This window comes from Pelobates fuscus, unplaced genomic scaffold, assembly GCF_036172605.1.
Source record: "Pelobates fuscus isolate aPelFus1 unplaced genomic scaffold, aPelFus1.pri H_2, whole genome shotgun sequence".
Taxonomy (NCBI): domain Eukaryota; kingdom Metazoa; phylum Chordata; class Amphibia; order Anura; family Pelobatidae; genus Pelobates; species Pelobates fuscus.
This window is the reverse complement of record NW_026961991.1, coordinates 281,100-295,764: the sequence shown is the minus strand read 5'-3', so window position 1 is coordinate 295,764 and position 14,665 is coordinate 281,100. Positions and strand designations below refer to the sequence as shown.

General features: G+C 46.0%; 1 protein-coding gene across 1 annotated transcript in view; it reads left to right on the top strand.

Moving 5' to 3' along the window:
* Positions 1-3,918: 3,918 nt before the first annotated feature.
* The window catches only part of LOC134585308 (glucokinase regulatory protein-like), a 152,228-nt gene continuing 141,481 nt past the window's right edge, over positions 3,919-14,665 (top strand). The window contains exon 1 of the mRNA XM_063440729.1: positions 3,919-4,007. The gene's annotated coding sequence lies outside the window, so the exon portion shown is untranslated. The remainder of the gene's footprint in view (positions 4,008-14,665) is intronic.

Here is a 14,665-nt window from a genome sequence, read left to right as displayed (position 1 = left end):
TCAAATGTCCTTCCTCCCCCCCTCAAATTTCCTCCCTTCCTCTCCCCCCTCCCTCAAATTTCCTTCCTCCCCCCTCAAATTTCCTCCCTTCCTCTCCCCCCTCAAATGTCCTCCCTTCCTCTCCCCCCTCAAATGTCCTCCCTTCCTCTCCCCCCTCAAATTTCCTCCCTTCCTCTCCCCCTCCCTCAAATTTCCTCCCTTCCTCTCCCCCTCCCTCAAATTTCCTCCCTTCCTCTCCCCCCTCAAATTTCCTCCCCTCCCTCAAATTTCCTTCCGCTCCCCCCCTTCAAATGTCCTCCCTTCCTCTCCCCCCCTCAAATGTCCTCCCTTCCTCTCTCCCCTCCCTCAAATTTCCTCCCTCCCCTCCCTCAAATTTCCTCCCTTCCTCTCCCCCCCTCAAATTCTTACCTCTCCCTCCCCTCCCTCAAATTTCCTTCCTCTCCCCCCTTCAAATTTCCTCCCTTCCTCTCCCCCCAAATGTCCTTCCTCTCCCCCTTCAAATTTCCTCCCTTCCACCCCCCCCCAAATTTCCTCCCTTCCACTCCCCCCTTCAAATTTCCTCCCTTCCTCTCCCCCCCTCAAATTTCCTCCCTTCCTCTCCCCCCCCTCAAATTTCCTCCCTTCCCTCCCTCTCCCCCCCCCACTCATTCAAATTTCCTCCCTCCCTCTCCCCCCCACCCCCACTCACTCAAATTTCCTCCCTGACACCCGGCGGGCGCGCGAGGGAGCGCTCTCCCTGGCTGAGTGCTTCCTCTTCAGCTCCCTTGCGCGCCGCGTACTGATGCTGGAGCCGGAAGGTCATCTTCCGGCTCCGGCATCAGTACGCGGTGCGCGAGGGAGCTGAAGAGAAAGCACTCAGCCAGGGAGAGTGCTCCCTCGCGCGCCCGCCGGGTGTCAGCAGGGCCAGCCTCTGGGGGGCCCTGAGGTGACCGGCTGCTGGGCCCCCCAGGAGAAGAGGCTGGCCCAGTGGGTGCATACCGGGGTCGCAGGGCCCCCTGCGACCCGGTATGTACCCACTGAATGTGGGGCCCGGACGACCTGAGCAGTTGCGGTTGTCATGCCCTGATGGCGGCCCTGGGCTTGCAGTTAGCGGACATTCCTACCTACATCAGGACTGGCTGGTGAATCCATAACGCCACCAAGGACTGGAGGCAAGTGTTACAATTCTCTGCCCTGCTTCCGCTAAGTAGTGACAGTAGTGACTTGTGCTGAATTCAGAACTAAAAAAAAAAACAACAGAATAGATCCGTTTTCCAAATGTCGGCATTCAGCTTTAACATCAATGCTTATTGAATAAACCACTTGGAGAAGAATTGTGTAACCTACAAGGGGAGCAAATATCCAAAACGACATTTATAACATAGTGTAATATAATATAGAGTTAAACAGGTAATATCCCAGTTTGTAAAACAGACATATAATAATATTAATGTGTGGCCATAGCTATGCATGTTTTTCTATGTTTTGTTTTATAATTAATGCTCAGTGATTGTCATGTGAGTTCGTTCTGCTCTCACTTTGCAGACAATGTGTTCTCTCTCTGACAAAGGACGTAATTGGGAGTAAAGGTGACTCTGGTTCACGTTGTCCAAAGTTCAGTCTCTTTTCAGTAATAAAAACACAACATTCTGGTTGTACTAGCTGGAGGTATAGCCTGCCCGAGGGGTTACTGAACAAACCTGCGACGGCAACTACACATCTCACATTCAAATAGTTTAACTAGCAGAATAAGACCAATTTCCAGACAGCGGTTCGTACAGTTCAACTAATTTGCTCTAAAAGTGAAAATGTTATTATTAGTTCATAACTCACCCTTTAGGAAATACCAAACATTAAGTTCTCATTTCTCAATACAGGTACAGGGCACAGCTCAGTCGGTTAAGGAGTGTTTTTGGATTTGAGGTAGTGGTACAGGGTACAGCTCAGTTGGTTAAGGAGTGTTTTTGGATTTGAGGTAATGGTACAGGGCACAGCTCAGTTGGTTACGGAGTGTTTTTGGATTTGAGGTAGTGGTACAGGGCACAGCTCAGTTGGTTACGGAGTGTTTTTGGATTTGAGGTAGTGGTACAGGGCACAGCTCAGTCGGTTAAGGAGTGTTTTTGGATTTGAGGTAGTGGTACAGGGCACAGCTCAGTCGGTTAAGGAGTGTTTTTGGATTTGAGGTAGTGGTACAGGGCACAGCTCAGTCTGTTAAGGAATGTTTTGGGATTTGAGGTAGTGGTACAGGGTACAGCTCAGTCTGTTATGGAATGTTTTGGGATTTGAGGTAATGGTACAGGGCACAGCTCAGTCTGTTAAGGAATGTTTTGGGATTTGAGGTAGTGGTACAGGGCACAGCTCAGTTGGTTAAGGAGTGTTTTTGGATTTGAGGTAGTGGTACAGGGCACAGCTCAGTCTGTTAAGGAATGTTTGGGGATTTGAGGTAATGGTACAGGGCACAGCTCAGTTGGTTAAGGAGTGTTTTGGGATTTAGGTAATGGTACAGGGCACAGCTCAGTCGGTTAAGGAGTGTTTTTGGATTTGAGGTAGTGGTACAGGGTACAGCTCAGTCGGTTAAGGAGTGTTTTTGGATTTGAGGTAGTGGTACAGGGCACAGCTCAGTTGGTTAAGGAGTGTTTTTGGATTTGGGTAATGGTACTGGGCACAGCTCAGTCGGTTAAGGAGTGTTTTTGGAATTGAGGTAGTGGTACAGGGCACAGCTCAGTCGGTTAAGGAGTGTTTTTGGATTTGAGGTAATGGTACAGGGCACAGCTCAGTCGGTTAAGGAGTGTTTTTGGATTTGGGTAATGGTACTGGGCACAGCTCAGTCGGTTAAGGAGTGTTTTTGGAATTGAGGTAGTGGTACAGGGCACAGCTCAGTCGGTTAAGGAGTGTTTTTGGAATTGAGGTAGTGGTACAGGGCACAGCTCAGTTGGTTAAGGAGTGTTTTTGGATTTGAGGTAGTGGTACAGGGCACAGCTCAGTCGGTTAAGGAGTGTTTTTGGATTTGGGTAATGGTACTGGGCACAGCTCAGTCGGTTAAGGAGTGTTTTTGGAATTGAGGTAGTGGTACAGGGCACAGCTCAGTCGGTTAAGGAGTGTTTTTGGAATTGAGGTAGTGGTACAGGGCACAGCTCAGTTGGTTAAGGAGTGTTTTTGGATTTGAGGTAGTGGTACAGGGCACAGCTCAGTCGGTTAAGGAGTGTTTTTGGATTTGGGTAATGGTACTGGGCACAGCTCAGTCGGTTAAGGAGTGTTTTTGGAATTGAGGTAGTGGTACAGGGCACAGCTCAGTCGGTTAAGGAGTGTTTTTGGATTTGAGGTAATGGTACAGGGCACAGCTCAGTTGGTTAAGGAGTGTTTTTGGAATTGAGGTAGTGGTACAGGGCACAGCTCAGTCGGTTAAGGAGTGTTTTTGGATTTGAGGTAGTGGTACAGGGCACAGCTCAGTTGGTTAAGGAGTGTTTTGGTATTTGAGGTAATGGTACAGGGCACAGCTCAGTCGGTTAAGGAGTGTTTTTGGATTTGAGGTAATGGTACAGGGCACAGCTCAGTTGGTTAAGGAGTGTTTTTGGATTTGAGGTAGTGGTACAGGGCACAGCTCAGTTGGTTAAGGAGTGTTTTTGGAATTGAGGTAGTGGTACAGGGCACAGCTCAGTTGGTTAAGGAGTGTTTTTGGATTTGAGGTAGTGGTACAGGGCAAAGCTCAGTTGGTTAAGGAGTGTTTTTGGATTTGAGGTAGTGGTACAGGGCACAGCTCAGTTGGGTTAGGAGTGTTTTTGGATTCCAGGTAGACCGGTACAATGCAGAGTTCAGCAGTGTTTTTCTGTCCTGCAGCTTGTGATTTGGAGAATGACAGTGAGTGCTTGAAGTTTAACCAGCCGGATTAATCATTTGTGAAGTAATGAGATAACAATGAGACAAACAAGTTATTGAAAAGCTAAAACTGATAGACAGAACCCAGCACAGAGTAACTGAGAGACGGAGGGAACCAAAACACTCATTTAAAAAACAGGAGACAGGAATTGGTAAGTTTTAAAGACTTGGGCACCTGAGACTAATTGATAATAAACCGTCATTTCCTGCAATTTATCACATTACAATCCCGCTGGCTATATTATTATCCTGCTCTATAAATGCCAGCCGGATTATATCTTTATTAGAGCTTCTTTTTAAAATTATTTGCAGTAGAATAATTCTTAGTCTAAACATATTGTGTAAACCATTGGCCATATGTTAAATTATTCTTAAATCTATATTACTGGCCATAGTGTATGGCTATATGTGTATACTGCTGGTATATTATAACACTGGGTGTATGGCTATATGTGTATACGGCTGGTATATTATAACACTGGGTGTATGGCTATACGTGTATCAGGGGAGGGCTGGCAGCCTTAGGCCTGGGGGGCAAAACCAGTCAAGTGGCCCATTGCGCCACCCCCCCATGTGACATCACAATGCCCCACCCATATGATCTGCCATATGAACTAACGCCAGTGCTGCACACAGTGTGTGTTTACATTAAAAAGCCTGCAGGGACCAGCTATAGACACCAGAACCACTTCATTAAGCTATAGTGTCCCTTTAATGTGAGGTAAATTATAGATTAGTGTCACTAATAATATACTAGATTGCCTACTTACAATTAGATGAGGATGATGATGGGCTGCAGTTTGGCTCCACTGGTCTGGTGTAGAACAGGACCTCTGGAGGCTGTTTGCAACTGTGGTCACAAAATTCAACGTTCTGGGAGAATTGGAAGCAGCTCCATTTTTTGGGGGCCTCTTACACAGCTCAAGGTCTGGGCTCCAGTGCCTGACGGTGAGTATGCCCATAAGGCCCACTCATAAGTCCACTTATATGTTCCACCCACCCATGAGCTCGCTCACAGGGAGTGGAGTGTGTAGGGGATGTGTTATGTGTTATCTAATATGTGTGCTTATGGTATGTAGTGTATAGGGATACCAGTTTGTGCAGGTGATGCAGTGTGTTTGTGTGTAGTGGAACAGTGTGTATTTGTGTATAAGGGATGTATTATGTGTTTCTGGTTGTGTGTGAGGGATGCATTGTGTGAATCTGTGTTTGTATGCATAAGGGATGCAAGGTGTGTGTCTGTATGTGTGTGCATTGAGTGTAAGAGATGCATTGTGTTTCTGTGTGTATGTAAGAAAAACAGTGTGTGTGTTTGCATGTGTGTGTAAGGGTTTGCAGTGTATGTTTCTGTGTATGTGTGCAAATGATGCATTGTCTTTGTGTGTAAGGGTTGCATTGTGTGTGTGTGTAATGGATGCATTGTGTGTTTCTCTGTGTGCAAGGGAAGCCTGTTCTGTTTCTGTGTATGTATAGGGATGCATTGTGTGTTTCTGTGTATGTATCGGGATGCATTGTGTGTTTCTGTGTATGTATAGGGATGCATTGTGTGTGTGTGTGTGCGCGTAGTGTTAAAGAGCTCCCTGTCTTGCCCCATGTCCTATAGAGCTGTCCCTTCTGTCCCTTAGAGCTCTCCCCTGCCCCTTAGTGGTCTCTCCTCTCCCCCACCCTCCCCTAGCGGTCTCTTCTCACACTCACCCACCCTCCCTGTGCTCTTCTCATCCCCCCTCCACCCTCCCTGTGTTCTTCTCACTCCTCCCTCTGTGTGTTCTCACCCCCCCCTGTGTTCTTCTTACCATCCCTCCTCCCTGTGTTCTTCTTACTCCCCCCCTTGTTCTTCTTACCCCCTTCTTCTTCTTCTTACTCCCCCCTCTTCTAATTACTCCCCACTCTTGTTCTTACTCCCCCCTTCTTCTTCTTACCCCCCTCTTTTTCTTATCTCCCCTTCTTCTTACTCCCCCCTCTTCTTCTTACTCCCCCCTCTTCTAATTACTCCCCACTCTTGTTCTTACTCCCCCCTTCTTCTTCTTACCCCCCTCTTTTTCTTATCTCCCCTTCTTCTTACTCCCCCCTCTTATTATCCCCCCTCCCCTCTTCTTACTCCCTCTCTTCCCTCTTCTTACTCCCTCTCTTCCCTCTTCTTACTCCCCCCGCCCCTCTTACTCCCCCCTCCCCTCTTCTTACTCCCCCCTCCCCTCTTCTTACTCCCCCCTTCTTCTTACTCTCCCCCCCTCCTTCCCCTCCCCTCTTCTTACTCTCCCCCCCTCCCTCCCCTCTTCTTACTCTCCCCCCCTCCCTCCCCTCTTCTTACTCTCCCCCCCTCCCTCCCCTCTTCTTACTCTCCCCCCCTCCCTCCCCTCTTCTTACTCTCCCCCCTCCCTCCCCTCTTTTTACTCTCCCCCCTCCCCTCTTTTTACTCTCCCCCCCTCCCCTCTTTTTACTCTCCCCCCCTCCCCTCTTTTTATTCTCCCCCCTCCCCTCTTTTTACTCTCCCCCCCCCCCTTCTTCTTACCCCCTCCCCTGTAGGTGGCCGAGCTGCACTCCGGTCCGCGGTCCCGGCCGGAGTGACAGGAAGGTGCTCAGTGTGCACCTTCCTGTCAGTCCGGCCGGGTACAGGAAACAGAAACTCCTGTTCCGCGCGGAACAGGAGTTTCTGTTTCCTGTACCCGGCCGGACTGACAGGAAGTGCACACTCAGTGTGCACCTTCCCATCACTCCGGCCGGGACCGCGGACCGGAGTGCAGCTCGGCCACCTACAGGGGAGGGGAGGGAGGGGAGAATCTGTTCTGCAGCCGCCTGAGCGCTCTTTACAGAGCGCTCGGCGGCTGCAGCATTTAAAGGGCCGGCCCGCCGCGGCCGGTCCTAAAAGAATTTCGGGCGGCCTGGGGGGCAATTGCCTCCCTGCCCCCCGGCCCAGCCCGCCCCTGACGTGTATACTGCTGGTATATTATAACACTGGGTGTATGGCTATACGTGTACACTGCTGGTATATTATAACACTGGGTGTATGGCTATATGTGTATACTGCTGGTATATTATAACACTGGGTGTATGGCTATACGTGTATACTGCTGGTATATTATAACACTGGGTGTATAGCTATATGTGTATAGTGCTGGTATATTATAACACTGGGTGAATGGCTATATGTGTATACTGCTGGTATATTATAACACTGGGTGTATGGCTATATGTGTATACTGCTGGTATATTATAACACTGGGTGTATGGCTATATGTGTATACTGCTGGTATATTATAACACTGGGTGTATAGCTATATGTGTACACTGCTGGTATATTATAACACTGGGTGAGTGGCTATTCTTGTATACTGCTGGTATATTATAACACTGGGTGTATGGCTATACGTGTATACTGCTGGTATATTATAACACTGGGTGTATGGCTATATGTGTATACTGCTGGTATATTATAACACTGGGTGTATGGCTATATGTGTATAGTGCTGGTATATTATAACACTGGGTGTATGGCTATACGTGTATACTGCTGGCATATTATAACACTGGGTGTATGGCTATACGTGTATACTGCTGGTATATTATAACACTGGGTGTATGGCTATATGTGTATACTGCTGGTATATTATAACACTGGGTGTATGGCTATATGTGTATACTGCTGGTATATTATAACACTGGGTGTATGGCTATATGTGTATACTGCTGGTATATTATAACACTGGGTGAGTGGCTATATCTGTATACTGCTGGTATATTATAACACTGGGTGTATGGCTATATGTGTATACTGCTGGTATATTATAACACTGGGTGTATGGCTATATGTGTATACTGCTGGTATATTATAACACTGGGTGTATGGCTATATGTGTATACTGCTGGTATATTATAACACTGGGTGTATGGCTATATGTGTATACTGCTGGTATATTATAACACTGGGTGAGTGGCTATATCTGTATACTGCTGGTATATTATAACACTGGGTGTATGGCTATATGTGTATAGTGCTGGTATATTATAACACTGGGTGTATGGCTATATGTGTATACTGCTGGTATATTATAACACTGGGTGTATGGCTATATGTGTATACTGCTGGTATATTATAACACTGGGTGTATGGCTATATGTGTATAGTGCTGGTATATTATAACACTGGGTGAGTGGCTATATGTGTATACTGCTGGCATATTATAACACTGGGTGTATGGCTATACGTGTATACTGCTGGTATATTATAACACTGGGTGAGTGGCTATATCTGTATACTGCTGGTATATTATAACACTGGGTGTATGGCTATATGTGTATAGTGCTGGTATATTATAACACTGGGTGTATGGCTATATGTGTATACTGCTGGTATATTATAACACTGGGTGTATGGCTATATGTGTATACTGCTGGTATATTATAACACTGGGTGTATGGCTATATGTGTATAGTGCTGGTATATTATAACACTGGGTGAGTGGCTATATGTGTATACTGCTGGCATATTATAACACTGGGTGTATGGCTATACGTGTATACTGCTGGTATATTATAACACTGGGTGTATGGCTATATGTGTATAGTGCTGGTATATTATAACACTGGGTGTATGGCTATATGTGTATACTGCTGGTATATTATAACACTGGGTGTATGGCTATACGTGTATACTGCTGGTATATTATAACACTGGGTGTATGGCTATACGTGTATACTGCTGGTATATTATAACACTGGGTGTATGGCTATATGTGTATAGTGCTGGTATATTATAACACTGGGTGAGTGGCTATATGTGTATACTGCTGGCATATTATAACACTGGGTGTACGGCTATATGTGTATACTGCTGGTATATTATAACACTGGGTGTATGGCTATATGTGTATAGTGCTGGTATATTATAACACTGGGTGTATGGCTATATGTGTATACTGCTGGTATATTATAACACTGGGTGTATGGCTATACGTGTATACTGCTGGTATATTATAACACTGGGTGTATGGCTATACGTGTATACTGCTGGTATATTATAACACTGGGTGTATGGCTATATGTGTATAGTGCTGGTATATTATAACACTGGGTGAGTGGCTATATGTGTATACTGCTGGCATATTATAACACTGGGTGTATGGCTATATGTGTATAGTGCTGGTATATTATAACACTGGGTGTATGGCTATACGTGTATACTGCTGGTATATTATAACACTGGGTGTATGGCTATATGTGTATACTGCTGGTATATTATAACACTGGGTGTATGGCTATATGTGTATAGTGCTGGTATATTATAACACTGGGTGAGTGGCTATATCTGTATACTGCTGGTATATTATAACACTGGGTGTATGGCTATATGTGTATACTGCTGGTATATTATAACACTGGGTGTATGGCTATATGTGTATACTGCTGGTATATTATAACACTGGGTGTATGGCTATATGTGTATACTGCTGGTATATTATAACACTGTGAGTGGCTATATGTGTATAAATAAAACGAGCGCGCACAATAACCAGACAATGTTTACTTTTCAATTGGCTTGGCCGTGGGGTTTATTCAAAGCTCAAGGGGCTTACAGCCATAACTTTGTAACCATAAAACATTCAACATATGGTTCAACACCTTTCAAAACGTTTAACTTTATTAACCACCAAATAGCCAGTCAGTCATAACTAGCCTGACCGCCTTTTATTTAAAGCCATCCTTCCCGAGAACTTGATGGTGAGGATGACTGTTGCCCCAATGCTTCATAACACCATGACAATACAGTTAAAGGACCACTATAGGCACTCAGACCACTTCAGCTTAAGTGGTCTGGGTGCCAGATCCCTCTAGGGTTAACCCTGCCTGTTGTCATATCGGTTAAAGGGAAACTCCAGTGCCAGGAAAACAATCCGTTTTCCTGGCACTGCAGGTCCCCTTTCCCTCCCACCCCACAATCCCCGGTTACTGAAGGGGTGAAAACCCCTTCAGTAACTTACCAGAGGCAGCGACATGTCCCACGTCGTGGGACATGTCGCTGCTTCTCCCTCCGCCTCCTCTCTGCATTGCGTCGACCGGTGGGTGAGACCGATACCGCCCGGGGAGACCTAATGCGCATGCGCGGCAATGCGACGCATGCACATTAGAGCTCCCCATAGAAAAGCATTGAAAATGCTTTTCCATGCTTTCCTATGGGGAATTGAGCAACGCTGGAGGTCCTCACACAGCGTGAAGACGTCCAGCGACGCTCTATCACAGGTTTTCTGTGCTATGAAGCAGGAAGTGCCCTCTAGTGGCTGTCACTAGAGGTGGAGTTAACCCTGCAAGGTAATTATTGAAGTTTATAAAAAACTGCAATAATTACACTTGCAGGGTTAAGAGTAGTGGGAGTTGGCACCCAGACCACTCCAATGAGCAGAAGTGGTCTGGGTGCCTGGAGTGTCCCTTTAATCCAGTCTCTAGTGGCTGTCTCATTGACAGCCGCTAGAGGCGCTTCCGACTGATTTTCACAGTGAGAAGACGCTAGGAAAGCATTGAGAATGCTTTCCTATGGACTGACTGAATGTCCTCTTGCCGCGCATGTGCATTCAGCCAATAAAGCCCGAAGGAGAAGGAGAGTCCCCAGCGCCGAGGGAGCCCGGTGCTGGAGAAAGGTAAGAATTTAACCCCTTCCTCCCCCTTCAGCCCAGATACCTGCCTCTCTGACCAACTGCCACAATATGCAATATTCCTCACATTCAAACACCAGACAAAAAACAGATTAGCTCCTTCATTGCCTATATATATATATAGTTATATGAGTTAGGTGCTTATGATAGCACAGTGTGAAATGCCATAAATAAATGTAGGATAATAAAAGAGCAAGTTGGTTGTGGTGTGCCGGAACCGATGATGAGGTAGGCCTGAGAAAGAATAGGGCCTACCCAGGAAAAGAAATAGAAAGGAAATAAATGTTAAAATGTGGTGTGGTGGGAGGGTCCTTCAACGCTGACCTCGAATGGTAATGAGCAAGGTAAGGGGAGTGCCTTAAGTAGGCTAGAGGTAGCAAACCAGCACCTCCCACAAACCAAGGCAAATTGCCTTAATACTTGTGTTAGGTGCTTATGATGGTACAGTGTGAAATACCATAGATAAATGTAGGATAATAAAAAGAGCAAGTCGGTTGTGGTGTGCCAGAACTGACGATGAGGTAGGCCTGAGAAAGAAGAGGGCAAAATTGAAGTAAACAAGTGTATTTACAGACAACCAATACATATACATTTTATCAACCAGACATGTTTTTGAAAGCATCCCTTAATTCTTGTACTGGGTTTGGTATGTACCGTGAGTAAGCGGATGACTTCCAGCACCCCAGTGTTTTGATAACATGAGTTGGGATGTTTACACTGGAGGCTGTGGACGCGGTTCCTATACGAAAGGAGTGCCCTGAGTAGTTGGCTGCGTTGAGGCCCAGTTGTGTGAGCAAAGACCTGACGTAGGTCATGAAGGTTGTAGTGGTGAGTACTGAACTTTGCAGCTGTAGTAATGGTTGTGAGGGTAGTAAGTTATGATGCTGTATGTAGGCATCAAGAACCCTGACTGGACACCATCTGTTGTGCGTGGGATAGTACGGAATGTTTACGGGTATGTGCTGACTGGCTTTGGAGTGAGGTAAAGTCAGGATGTAATGATCCATATGTTTTGTCAAGTGGGAATAGAGGATGAAAGGAGTAGTTTGGGTCGTGGAGGTTGTAGTGAATTCTCTCGGTCTTAGAAATCCATAGTAAGCTATGTATATTGCTGTTTTGATGATAGAGTATGTATTGGTGTCAAACGGTTTTAAGTCAAGCAGGTTAGATAATGCTTTAAAGATATGGTTATCTATGGGTAGCCTCTGGGCTGTATGTGTGGGTTCTGATTTCTGAATACCTCTGAGTATGGTCTTAATTAGGTGAGAGGCCATGAAACTGTTGTTATTTGGGTGTAAGATTAGCATGTGGTGTTGAATGCCAGTGAGAGAGTTTGATGGTGTTATATGACATTTTAACTTTAAGGTGGCAAAAGGAACCAAACCCCCAAAAAGATGTCATAACAAATGGTTGCATGATGTTATGTTCCAGAAGGAATCTTTTGAATAGTGTGAAAGCCCTGTTGTATGTTTTGTGTGTATTGTTTGAAAGTGCCAATTGGGACAATGTCCTGCTATGCTGCATGATGGTTTCTAGTCCAGTATGAGTTGTTGAAATGTTGGAGTGATGGTGGCTGTGGGCGCCACTGACGGGAGTGCTTGATGAAACGCCTGAAATTTAAAGCAAGACAAATTGTCAGCAGCTGTGTTACATACACCTGGAACATGGAAACAACATAGGAAAAAATTATGACAAGCTGCCAACCAAGTGAGTTTCCTCAGAAATCTCATGATCGTAAGGGATTTGGAACGACCTTTGTTGATGTGACAGGTTGCCAGGTTATCAGAGTAGCAACAAACTGGCATGTTTGCCCATAAATGACCCCATGCTACGGCTGCCGCCACGATGGGATAGATCTCAAAAAGAGCTGAGGTAGTGGAAAAACCTTCCAAATCCTGAACTGCTGAAGGCCAGCTGCCCCAAAGCCATTCGTTCCCAAAAATTGCTGCAAAACCTGTGGTAGATGCCGTATCTGACCAAATGGTGGGAGATGAGTCAGTCAATTGAGGGAGGAACATACTTTTACCCTTCCAAGTGGATAAAAATCTCTTCCACATGTTTAGATCTGCCGTAGCTTGGGTATCTAAGGACAACCTGTGCGTGTCATGTAGGAAAAGTGGGAAAAGATGCAATAGTCGTGATATAAAGGAGCGGCCTTGAGGTATGATGCGCATAGCAAAATTTAGTGATCCCAGCAGGGACTGTAGCTCTTTGCGGTTGCAAGTACCGAGCTGAAGGTAGCTGTTTATGTAAGTGAGAATATTCACTGTCTTATCGTGTGGTAGGCTCGCTTGCATTGTGGCGGAGTCTAATTGGATACCCAGAAAAGTGATAACCGTGTCTGGCCCCTCTGTTTTCTTAGGGGAGATAGGTACACTGAGTTGCTCAAATAGCTTAGTGGTAGCTTTGAGACTAGTAGGAGGGGAAGTGTTCTCCTCGACCAGTAGGAAATCGTCCAGGTAATGTAATACCGTAGGGCATCTGGCTATGTTCAATAGTAACCAGCATAATGCTTCGGCAAATGTGTCAAAAATAGCTGGGCTACTTTTGGACCCAAAGGTTAACCGGGAGAAAAAAAAATAAAAATAGTAGTTCCCGGACCACTTTATGCCATGCAGGTGCCACAGTGTGGGGTGGATTGGTAGTAATTTAAAAGGCGTTGGTAATGTCGGTCTTACTGAGCCAGGCTCCAACCCCTGCTTGTATGATAGCGGTAATGGCGTGATCTATGGTGGTGTATTGCAGGGAGAATTCCTCAGAGGGGATGAGGGAATTAAGACTGGGGTGCCGATAAGTCAATGATGAGTCTTTGGGAAGATTTCCCTGTGACAATACCAATGGGGTTAGTGCGCCATTCTGTGAATGGGGGAGTTTTGAAAGGCCCCAATACGAAGCCTTCAGCCACTTCATGAGCTATGAGGGTGTCAACCGCTGTGGGGTTGTGTTGGGCGGATTGTAGATTAGGGCATTCCAGAGTTCCGACTGGTAAGTGTAGGATACCTGTATGGAAGCCTTCTGTTAAACCAGAGATAAGAAAGTCTATTAGGTGTCTAGATGGGTGCTTAGACATAAATGCAGTGAATACTGGCATATTAATGGACGTTCCGTAAGGCTTGGAATACATTTTATTTGGACACATGGTCTTTGCATGTGCCCTAAAACATTTTGAACAGACATGCAATAGTCTACATCCACTGTAATTACAAGACCCAACATTAAAATTATTTCCTATCTGGGACTTTCCCAGAAACTTGATTGGGCGTCCCAGTTTGTCTCGTGACAACTTCTCTGGAACCCCAGAGGAACTAGCTCCTTGCGTGGAGGCATGTTCGTCCGCCGTGTTGGGACAAAAGTTTGTAGTATGGGCTGTGGAGGAGTAGTATGCACAAGCCTGTGTTCTTAGACCTGCAAAGTGTCTGCAAAAATGACGGTATCAATCCTTCCCCACTTGGATCGTGTTCCGTACTGGGAGAAGGCTCCAGACACTTTTGCAGAAAAAGACCTATGGTAGTCATAGAAGGCTGAACCACCATATTTGTTGCCCAGGTCTACCAGCTTGTGATATAGAGATCAAACTCCTCTCTTCTGTTGGGATAGACCGCACAGATGACATCCCTGTAAATACCAAAAGCTAGTACAAATTCAGGGATAGTCAGTTTCCTGTTTAGGCGGGCATCCCTAGACCTGACAACAACAGATACATCATCATAAGCATACGTTTTATTCTCAACAATATCCTGGGAGGCAATCAACAGGGAAGCCAGGTTGACGTCTTTACCTTCCAGGATATCCCTTTTCTTATGCTCAGGTATCATATGAGCCAGGCTAACTTCCTGGTCATCCAGGGTGATGGCTGGAGCAACTAATGGCAAGTCAGCTGGTGCTTGTGAAGCAGCAGCGGGTGGCCCTGCTAGAGTAAGGGCCGTGGTGACCGACTCAAGTTTCTCCAGCCTGGAGTTGACCTTGCTCATGGACGCCATGAGTGAGGATAACATGGCATGTATATCTCCTGGGTTGGACTGGCTAGGTCCTTCCCCAGCATCCATGTTATTAGTAGATGTGCATGGCAATTTGAAAAGTTCTGCTTTCCTTGCTGTAGCGGGGTAGGGGGATTTGTCATCTCCTCAATTCCGTGGTTTATACGTGGGATCGTCCAGGATCTGATC